Source organism: Acomys minous (assembly GCF_964271855.1).
Source record: "Acomys minous genome assembly, chromosome: 18".
Classification (NCBI taxonomy): domain Eukaryota; kingdom Metazoa; phylum Chordata; class Mammalia; order Rodentia; family Muridae; genus Acomys; species Acomys minous.
In genome coordinates, this window is record NC_140501.1 from 12,576,025 (window position 1) to 12,587,648 (window position 11,624).

Genomic DNA, 11,624 nt, shown 5'->3' on the forward strand with positions numbered 1-11,624 from the left:
GGCCCATGGGGGCCCACAGAGACTGAACAGCCAAACAGTGAGCATGCATGGGACAGATCTTGGCCCTCTGCACATATGTAAAAGTGATGTAGCTATGTCTTCACGTCGGACCCCAACAGCAAGAGCAGAGGCTGTCTCTGACGTTGTTGTTGACCTTTGGATCCTGTTCTCCTCACTGGGTTTCCTTGTCTAGCCACAGTAGGAGAAAATGTGCCTAGCTTTTCTGCAACCTGATATCCCAAGGAGGGTTGATATCCATGGGAACTCTCCCATGTTCTGAGGAGAAAGGCAGGATGAGAGGATGGGGATGAGGAGGAGAGGAGGAAAGGGAAGCTGTGATTGGGATGTAAAGTAAATAATTAATTTTAAAACAATCATAAGGCAAAGAGAAAGAGAAAATGGTACAATTTTATTACAAAGATTCAATGTGATTGGTCTATTTCACTAATATCATGAAATAAACGTTCTAAGTAATTATTCTTATGCCCTTTTCCCAAGTTCTTCCTTTGCCTCTCATATTTCTTACATTGTTGGCATTTGAAAATAATTAATGATCATTGTAAATTTCATTCTCTAAAATTAATAGAAACATCTTTGACTATAACAACCGTACAGAAACAAAATTTACGGAAAACAACAATGTCATTATAAGGATTTTTTAAAATTTATGTAATTAATAAATATATTAATAAGGATATAAAGCATACTTAAGATATTTATATAACACACAACTACAAATGCTTAGATATATTTCACTAAAGTAACATTTATTTCTATGATCAGTACTAATATTTTGCAGCAGTTTTTAACAGCACATGAATTTTAAGAATATATAATTTGAACAGTTATTTATGGTTTTATATCATCAAAGGTTTATGATTAATTAATTTTCTTGTTTTATTTTATGCATTATTGGATGATAAGTAATTTATTGCTACTTATTTATATCACAAACTAATGGCTAATATATTGACCTCTTTCATCAATATAAAATCAAAGACACTATAAACACTTAAATCTATTTCTGAGATTTCACATAAATGGTTCATTATGTAGAAAATACACTTCAATTTCTTTCATACAATCTGGAAAAATAACCATTTTCAGCATGTCATAATATGGGCTTCAGATGCACTTGCTGAAGAGTTCTCTTTGTCTATGACCTATTTCAATTTTTCTAACTCTGTCTTAATGAGCAATAGAATTCACAGCTTCACTAACTCAGATTTAGCCAAGATTAGAAAAAAGGAGATTATTTGTGTAAAACTGGGCAGCATAAACTAGGTTAATACTTTGTAACTTTTCTTGTCTTATTTTTTTTTGTAAGATCTCTGAAGTTTTTATATTAATTCTCCCTTATGGGAGAAAGGTCACCTGAAAATAAAGAATGCTTAATAATAATCACTCATGCACTGCTTAAATCTTCACTCCTCAAAATTTACACTCCCTGTAAAGCACTGCCGTGACCATAGTCTCAAGTTTTCTCCCTGATTTTCCAGTTCACAGGAAATACTTACTTTTCAGAACCCTCTACTTGCACACACAAATCCCAAACATTTCCCCAACCTATTCTGTTTTACAGATCTTTACTTTCAACTTTAACTATTCTGTTTGGGGATGGTCTGATGTATTTCGATGCTAATTAACAAAAAGCCATCCCACCTGGGCAGGGCAGATGGGATAGGTGGGGTTAAGGTTCCAGGGCTTAGGGAGAGAGAAAGGGGAATCCTGGGAAGAAGAAGAAGAAAAAGAGGGAGAAGACCCGAGGGTCCTGAGAGGAGAGGAGAGGAAAACTGCCATGGGTTAGATGGAAGAGAAACATGTGGCAGGCATGGATGGAGATTTGGCCAAGATGAAGAACATTAGCAAGCATTTAGGATTATGGATGGGAGGTAGCTTGATAGAAATTATTAGAAGCAGATGGCATACCTGCCCCACTATGTGAGGTAATATAGAGGATTAATGTCTTCCCTGACCCAGGTTAACTAAGGCTATTTTGAAGTCTTAATTGATTGCTAGCCAGTTATATGGGCTATATTAAGTATAAGCCAGATAATAAACAATTATTAGGCCCTACAGATAGTATAAATAACATAAAAACTACAAATGGGGCCCAAAGCCATGACCTTGAGATTAAAAGTCTCACACTCTACCAACTGAGATAGCCAGGCATACTGATAACACATATAACTTAAAAACAATAAGTAGGGCCCAAGGCGGGGTGCCACTTGTTGACTCTACTCCTTAACAATTAGGTTTTATTATGAATTTATTAAACCACAAATGGCATTTAATGATAAAGGCTTTTCTTACAGAGAGAAATGTCTGCTCCTGGTGGCACCTCTAGTCTATTTCACTGAAAATGGAGCATCAAGAGACAAGGATGGTAGAATAGCCACTGAACCTAAGGTGGTCAAGAGTGATACAGAGAAACTGATTGTCCAGCTTTGCAGAATCTAGGTGGGCCAGTCCATCAGGACTTCTGCTTCACAAGTCAGTTTATTGGATGTTTTGGGACAGCAGGGCTGAAGACTGAATGGCCTGACGATAGCGAGAATCAGGTGACTGTCCAAGCTGTTAGCTTTCTCTTTCCCATCTACATATGGAAGTTGCTCCCATCTCCATTAGATAGTATTTCCTTCTTGGGTCTCTGATGGGGTTGAAGACTAGATAGCCACAGTGTTACTATAAACTGTAGTTTAAGAAGCTGGAGAGATGGCTCAGTGGTTAAGAGCACCACCTGCTCTTCCAGAGGACCTGAGTTCAATTCCCAGCAACCACATGGTGACTCACAACCATCTATAACGAGATCTGGTGTCCTCTTCTGCAGATAAAGCACTCATATGCAATACATAAAATAAATAAATCTTAAGAAAGAATTAAAAGCACATTTATAGAGTGATAATTAGAATTTCTAATGAAGAGACTTTAGAAAACTTTAGACAATAGGAAAGGAATTCTCTTTGAGAGGATAGTGGAATACTTTCTCGAAGGTTAACAAATGATTCTGTATACATGTATATTTGTGTATATAGTTATTAATTATTTTTTAAAATAAAGAGGTGTGTGTGGAAGGAATGTGACTTGGCCCAGGTACAGATAACTGCTGAGATGAACATTGTGATGAACTGCGAGGAGCCATCCTGGGTCCAGAATTAAGAAAAAAGACTGGGCATTCCAGCCTGGCTATTGTATTGCAAATCGACCACCAATGGGTGGAGGGAACTGGAGAGGAGAACTGGGTGTTGTGGATCAACTGGAAGAAGGAGACAGAAAGACAAGAGTGGGACTAGGCTAGGACCACAGGGGCAGATTGCTAAACTCAGGGAGAGGATCTGCTTACAGGCCCAGGGAAGCGTAGGGACTCATCCCTTGGAACTGAGACCCAGAAGGTTTATTCTTCTTGCTTAGAGTAGTTGGATTGTGAGGAAGATACTTTTGTTTAATAAACTCATAGTAAAGCCTAATTGTTAAGGAGCAGAGCCAACATCAAACTATTCAATAGTAGAAGATACTTTCTCACATTCCTTTCTTTGAAGCCCCAAATTTATTATATCCATTATCAAAATTTAAGACTTTTTTTTTTCAAGGAGAGCTAGCAAATGAATGAAACTTTTTGAGCTAGGGAGAGTTATGACATACATTTGTTCCATCTAATCCTAGAGTGACTAATGGTAGTTAGTGCTTTAATTACAAAACAATATTTAAGATGCACATGAGAACTGTTTTAAATAATTGATTTTATTAATAGTTTAACTCAATCATGATATAAATGGAACAATGGACATAATAATGATGAATATTGCCACATACACAAGTGTAAAGCTTTGATCAGATGATATGTCAGTCAACTGAGGGTCCTCTTTGAAAAAGAAGAAACAATGACTTTTTTCACCTGTCAATGATTTGTTAAGAGGGTAACGGACATTGTTGGAATGGTTAATGAGTCATATTCTTTTAATTTTTAAAAAATGTTTTATGCTAAATTTGACTGCTTCTTGCTTTGTCTAATTTCCCTTTAAGAATAGTTAGGCAGTTTTATGTTTTAGATGATTGATAGGAGAAAAAAACAGGCTATTGAGAATAGAAATTCTGATTCCTCATCTTAAACAGCCTCAGCCATAAAGCGGGCTTTCTCTTGCTAGAACGGAACAAAATAATTCCTACAGTGTGAGAAGGGACTACTATTAGTAGTAGTTTATACTTTTGTCTGAACTGCTTGGTTGTGAAAAAGCCATAATTTTCTTTAAATCATCCACAGAAGAATCAGATCTGTGAATGAGACATTGGATCAGATCGAGCTAAAGAGACAAAAAAAAAAAATTATTCAATACTTTCTCTATATTAGAAACAGTGAATTCAACTTGAATTAAGAAGGAAATGTTGTAGAAAGATGAATTATTCTTTCCATATAAATTAACACAGTAAATTACTAAGGCAGTAGTTTCCTTTAACCAGCTAGTTCCCCAATAACTGATACAGTTTTTAAACTGGAAGCACTATGCTAGGCAGATTCTGAGCTACTCAAATCCCAGTACCATTAAAGCCCACATAAAAATGAATCACTTGGCAATCTGATGACTTACTGGGCAGCTTCTGCTCTGTCAGTCTGTTCCTCCAGCCACTTGCTCAGCCACTGGCCAGGTATACTCCCAGCATACACAAACACATGTGTTCCTCTGTGTCTTCTGTTGGAAAAGACCTTTTTCTCAGAGTTCCTTTCTCCCTACTGGGAAGACCCACCTTCCACTTCCTGTTCTCCTGCCCAGCTGATTGGCCAATTAGCTCTTTATTCACAGTTGCTATATCCACTCAAGACATTCCTACACACACACACACTCACACACACACACACACACACACACACACACACACACACAAACACACACAAAAGTGTGAAGAATCTTAGGTTTAGGCGAGGAGAAACCCATTAGAACTTGTTAATGAGAGGGAAAATGTTAAAACAATTACAGGAATTTGTAACCTTTAATTTATGTTCACCACATTTAGGCTCCGTCTCTTCAACATAAACTGACAAGAGAGTGAGGTACCTCTCTCTCTCTCTCTCTCTCTCTCTCTCTCTCTCTCTCTCTCTCTCTCTCTCAGTGTGTGTGTGTGTGTGTGTGTGTGTGTGTGTGTGTTTAGAATATAATACATTCTGGAGTACATTCTTGAGTTGTATATCCTGCAAGAAACCGGGAGGATATTTACAACTCACCGTACAAGAAAGAGTTAAACATGAATAATGTTAAGTATCTTATCTTTAAGTATGGTAAAACAGAAATAATTTTCTATTTTAAATAAGGTGAAGGAAAAATTTAAGTTTCCTGAGAATATATTTTAGATGTGAGCTTTTGATGGCTTACTGAAATGTGATTGCCAACAGATGAATGGAGGTGAAGATCTTGAAATTTCTTCATAGTTTCATTTTTCCCAGTACCTGCTTCTGAAAAAAAGGTGAAGATGATGTCACCTTCTCAACATGAGGAAAGGAGTAGAGAATACCTTTCATGTTTTATTTTTCATGGGACAAGATCTCACTGAAGCCACAGATAATACTTTAAAAAATAGACTTGTAAAAATGCTATCTTTGTTTAGGGATCTTCTAACGTGACCCTAGGGTTTAACAGGTTAGCCTGCATGGTCCAGAAACAGGTGATACAAATAACTACATCTTATCTCTCTCAAAAGTACCTGGTTATACCTATTTAAGTGATTATAACTTGAAAACAGCATATTTCAAACAAAGCATTTGTTATATAATAAATGTTCTCAATTATAGACTTTTGAAATTCAAGACATGTTCCTCCCGTTTTTTTCAAACAAGAGTAGTTTTGAAATTAAAATATTCAATTAGAGTTCCTAAGTTGTGGAGAGTTCAGGGAGGTATAAGAAGATAAATATTCATTATTACTATTATTTAAGAAAAGAAAATTGACTAATTTTTATGTGTTAGATCATTCTAATGAAAAACATTATCTTGTGTAACAAATTAATAATTAGCAAATCAGTATTATTTTTAAAAGAGATCCAGTTTTCCCCAAAGAACTCATTAATCCCTTTGGAATTTGGGTTTTTAAAAACAACTTCATTATGGATTTCAGTTTCCACTGTTTCTCAATTATTTTTCTAAAAGTCCTAATTCAGGCAACTGGTGTAGCCACAAATTTAGTATGCAGTGGTAAAAGTAATTGTCTCTGATATCAGCCGGCTTATGCTTTGTGTAAGATTTTGAACATAGATCTTTTTTATAAAAAGCTGTGGTCAATTAATTAGCATTGTAGGAAAACTACATTTGAAACATTACCTGTATTTATGTAACAAAAACTTAAACCATTTGTAATTGATTCAGAACAGTTGACTATAAAAATCTATAAGAACCGATGAGGTTGTATTACAAAACAATACAAATACAAATGAATTTGGTTATTTGTGTGGCTCAAAAAAGTGAATTCCAAAGTTGTTAGATAAAATATTTTCTTTATCCAAGTTTAAGTATATATTTGCAAAGGAGATTCTGCCAAGTAATTGATAATGAATAAATTTAATTTTGACACAAAACAAATGCTCAATTATGAATATAAAATTCTGGACAAAATCTATTGCAATTATACCTTAAATTATACCAAAGGTATATTACCAAAAATCAAATTAGGGATGTCTATAATTTTACAAGTATATCTCATGATAGTTAAAACACTGATAGGAACAAATAACAAAATAGCCAATCACTAGTTAGGATATTCACTGGGACTTTATCAATCATTAAAGTAGTTTCAGCAAGACAATGGAGCATAGAAATAAGAAAGAGCCTTGTCACAACGGTAGTTAGAGAAACACTGCACCTGAAGAACCAATGCTAGAAGCAATGAAAAGCGTGTGTACTGTTGGAATCTGTTGCATAGAAAGATATAACATGTTACTCAGTGGAATTCTCTGGCATGTTTAGTGGTGGCTGTGATCCACCTTTCTTCCTTATTAGACTTCTCAGAGAAGGTTAAGTCACTGCATACACCCCTGATCTATGAACTGACAACTTTTGGTCCACATTTTGAAATGAATGTCCACTTTTACCATTTTCATGCACGTTTAAATCTGTAATCAACAATTATTTTATGAGGAACAGAGTGTCTGTGATTCCATTGACTTGACCATATCTTACATGTCATTGTCATCAACATAAAATATACTTCACTTGTTTTCTTTCTTAGCCAATCTCTCACTGTGTGCTTACTTGTATTATGCTATAGCTTAGCAACTATTAGATGGTGGAGCATGTAGTCAGAACCCCTCTAACTAACCCCAAATATCTAGATCCCCATTATTATGTCTGCTTGCTGGTTCGCATGCAAGAAATGCTTCCTTTGTTACTAATGTAGAAGACCCCAGTAACACAGCACATATTTACTTTAATTATGATTTTGTTTTCCTGAAATACATGGCAATACCTACCTCTACTGATAGTGCTATGGAACATCTATGCCTGTTATTTGCTTTCTCTACTGAGCAAATATGATTAAAACCGCCAAACAAACAAGTGCATTCCATAATTAAAGTAGTTCATACGATCTGAAGCAGATAACTGACCCACTAAATGCACAGAGAGCAACAAAAAGTAATGAAGGGAGGTGGCAAAGATATGAATATAAAAATTTTCCAATGAAAAAAATATATAAAATTTTAAAAAACCCTAAGGTAATTTATAGCAATTGTAAAACTATAGACAATCCAGTAATATGATATTATCATAAGTGACAAAAGAGAAATATATCATAAATTGATAACACATAAGAAAAATTTATGAGATTAAAATTAAATCAGTGGAATAAAAACAGAAAATAGAACAGCAACACTGAAAATAATAAATCATAAGAAAATGTAAACATATATATGTTATTATATAAAAACTTACTTAGATGTATAGGTATGTATATATGTGTGTGTGTATAAATGTATTAAAATTTTATAATCAGACTCAATCTAACTGAGCTTATACTAGGATATTTAAAGACGTACAGATAGCAAATCACATTAAGAGTGGGTTCCTCTTTGTAGAGCTCCTGAGTAACAAAGGAATGAGATGACATATTAAAATTTGTTGGAAGAAAATGTGCATTTAAAGCTGTTGAACCTGCAGAAGAGTTTTTCAGTGACTAATGCGAAAACAAAAGAAAAGATGTTCTACTAACTAAAAAGTAGCACTAATTGACTATTACTTGTAATATCTTATAGAAAAATGCAAGAGGATTTTTTTCAAGTAAAATAATGTGTCACTATCTTTTTTAACAAAGCATAAATATATGTAAAATCTATTTATGTAAATACAGAAATAAATTCAAAATAGTCTGTTTTGAAAAAAATTCTGAGAAGTGATATAAAATAATGATAGGCATAAACATTTCTTTGAGTTGCATGCAGCAGGAAATGTATAATAGATAAAATTTCATATAAGTGATTGTGGCGGTTAAAATGCCCTCTGCTTAAAATAGCATGCTACATAAAATGAAGATGACCCAGGCCCAGAACGACAAGCAAGGTATATACTCAGTTATAAGTGGATATTAGTCCAACATTGAGAGACTCCACTCAGAGGGGGAACTGGAAAGGGGCTGAGACTCATAGCCAGACTCTAGGAGGAGCTTTGTGGATGGTATAGAAGAGTGGAGGATGGGAGGACCAATAGGATTCAGGAACCCCACAAGTAGACCATCCAGGCTAAAGGATCTGGAAATATGGTGGCCTGAACAAATGGTTGAACCAAGCTAACACAATGCATGCAGTGAACTCCCAAGGTCAGATATAGTCAATGGATAGCTAGTTCTCCATGGTTGTTGGGGGAGTGGGTACTGCCTCTGATATGAACTCTGATGTCCCCAATTTGATCACTTCCCCTTGGTGAGGAGGCCAGGTGGGTACACAGAGGAAGGAGATGCAGGCTATCCAGATGAGACCTGTTAGGCTGTGGTCACACAGTAGGGGAGAAGGGGACACAGTGGTCTAGGGCAGGAGAATAGGACAAAGGAAGAAGGATGGAGGTAGAAATGGGAAGATACAAGCGAGTGGATAACAATCAGGGTATAACTTGAATAAACTATAATAAATTTTAAAAATATCAAGGTAATAGTGCAAACCTTATAATAAAAAAAAAGAAAAAGATGTTGGAGATATACACAAAATTAAAGGTGAGGAATCAAAGTATATAATTTATAGAAAGTCAAAAAATTACCCAAATACCTTTGTATAAGAGAAAATAATAAAATTCATATGCTGTAAAAATACTTTATTTACAAAAACCTTATGTATCTACAACATCCTTGCATAGATAGATAGATAGATAGATAGATAGATAGATAGATAGATAGATTGATTCATACTCTCAAGAAGTAATGCAGTATAGGAAATAAAGTAACAATGGACAAATTTCATTGTGTCAAACTAAAAATTATCTCTACAGTTGAGAAAACACACAATAGAACAAAAAAAATAAACCCTTGGAAATTGCAGGATTTAATAGTCATAATCTATAACAAGTGAGTTTCAAATTTTAAAAATAATCTAATATATGTTTATAGTAGCTCTCTTTCAATACACCCAAAGGAAAATAGTTGTACAAACAATGAAAGAATAACACATCACTGTTAAAGACAATCTTAGAGACTTATCTCAGCCTTGCCAAAAGTCCTGAATAAATTCTCAATAAAAACTGGTACTAAGTATGAGCAAGACCATTTAAAGGAAATGAAACTACATAAAGTCTAGCTTGAAAACTAAATGAATATAAACTGTGGGACATTATGGTGTTAATAATAAGGAGTTTAACAATAGAATTATTATATGCATAATAAACCCATCGTTAGTTACATATATCCACAAAACATAAAGTTATGATGGTAAAAATGCATCAAATCAAATTTTAAACCAATATTTGACTAAGCAGAACATAGTTTTAAATTAAGTATCATAGAATAAGTTTTTAAAATTTTTATAGGGTAAAACATACACACACACACACACACACACACACACACACACACACACACAAAGTGAATGCTATTTAGGCATAAAAAGATGAAAAACCTTCCATTTGGATATCAGGTGAATTTCAAAGTGATTACATTAAATGGAATATTGTCAGCAAAAAGAAGATAAACCTTAAACTCAAATAGAAAGCTGAAGGGTAAGTTCCAGAGACTTGGGGGTTATTAGTGAGACACTAGTGCAACATGTAAGATTTCATAATAAGGTCATGAGATCTATTGTCCAGCATATGAACCAAACATGATTTACATACTAATAAGAATATATAATATACATAAAATTACTTATCAAATAAATTGTAACTTTGTTTGTGAAGAAATACATGTTTAAAATAACTGACTCGGTCAGCCCTCAATGTATCTACATTCTAAAATGTACACACTGTACACTGTACTCACTGTAAGGTTGTATAGTATTTTAATTAAAATATTTTAAAGCTGTTTATTAAATCTTTGATGATGGATAATGTAAAAAAAAGTTTTAAACTTCTGATAGGATTTTATAGAAACCAAATTTAAAATCAAGGCTCTCCTTAAGTTGCTGTCTTAAATTTCAGGACTAATAACTTACAGAATCTATTAATTTTGTATAGTATAACACAAAGCATAAATAGGCAATGGTGTATGGAAACATAATTAATAAAGAGAACATCAATATAGCTTTAATATGATAATTATGTAATATATAGTCAGTAATATTTGCATTAATTACATCTAACCATATACTCAAAGGTATAAATTAAAGGCACTTAATCAAGTTACATATTTATACAATATGAAAAACCAAGTTATTTCTCAGAACTTTTCTTATAAAAGGGAAAGGGATGCCTGCACTCGGTCGCTGAAACTTTTAATGTATCGATTGTCAAACCTGGAGTGAAGAATGACTTGACTGGATCTCTCTCACACTGTCCAATTCTTTAATCCTGAAATACTCAAAGAGAAGAGTCTTTGTCTTCCTCCATCTACTCATTAATGAACCAACCACGCTCGGCGGGCCGAAAAAAACAAAACAAAACAAAACAAAAAACAAAACAACAACAACAACAACAACAACAACAACACGGGCACTTGCCCTTACTGGCAGTGGACTCACTCCTCTGTCCCTCATTCACCACAGAGGAGGAGGTTGAAGTCCACTTGAACTGCAGCCAACCAACAATTGTTTGATCTAAAGAAAAGAGCTCCTAGTCCAGCTGCATGTATACTCAAACACAAAGGCATGGTTGTACTCCTACACAAACATATCTTTAGATCAATAAAAAAGGAGTAAACGTGGACAGTGAGATCAGAAACAACAGAGGAACGAGCCCAAATGGAAACAAAAACATAAACCCCGGTAGAGTCAGTACTCCGCCACAGCTCTCAGATCACCTTCTTCAGATACATTTTAATATTTGAAGAGTGCCAATAGATTCACTTCCCTTTTATTTTTTAAATGACGCTTATAAATAACTACAAATAAGGATTTTGTTTGGATCTTTAACATATATGCTCAATGTTTTTAAACATAGGCGGTACAACCACCGCTGACTACCCAATGCTCCCTACTATCTTGTCATCAGGAGTTACAAATTTTTACTTGTT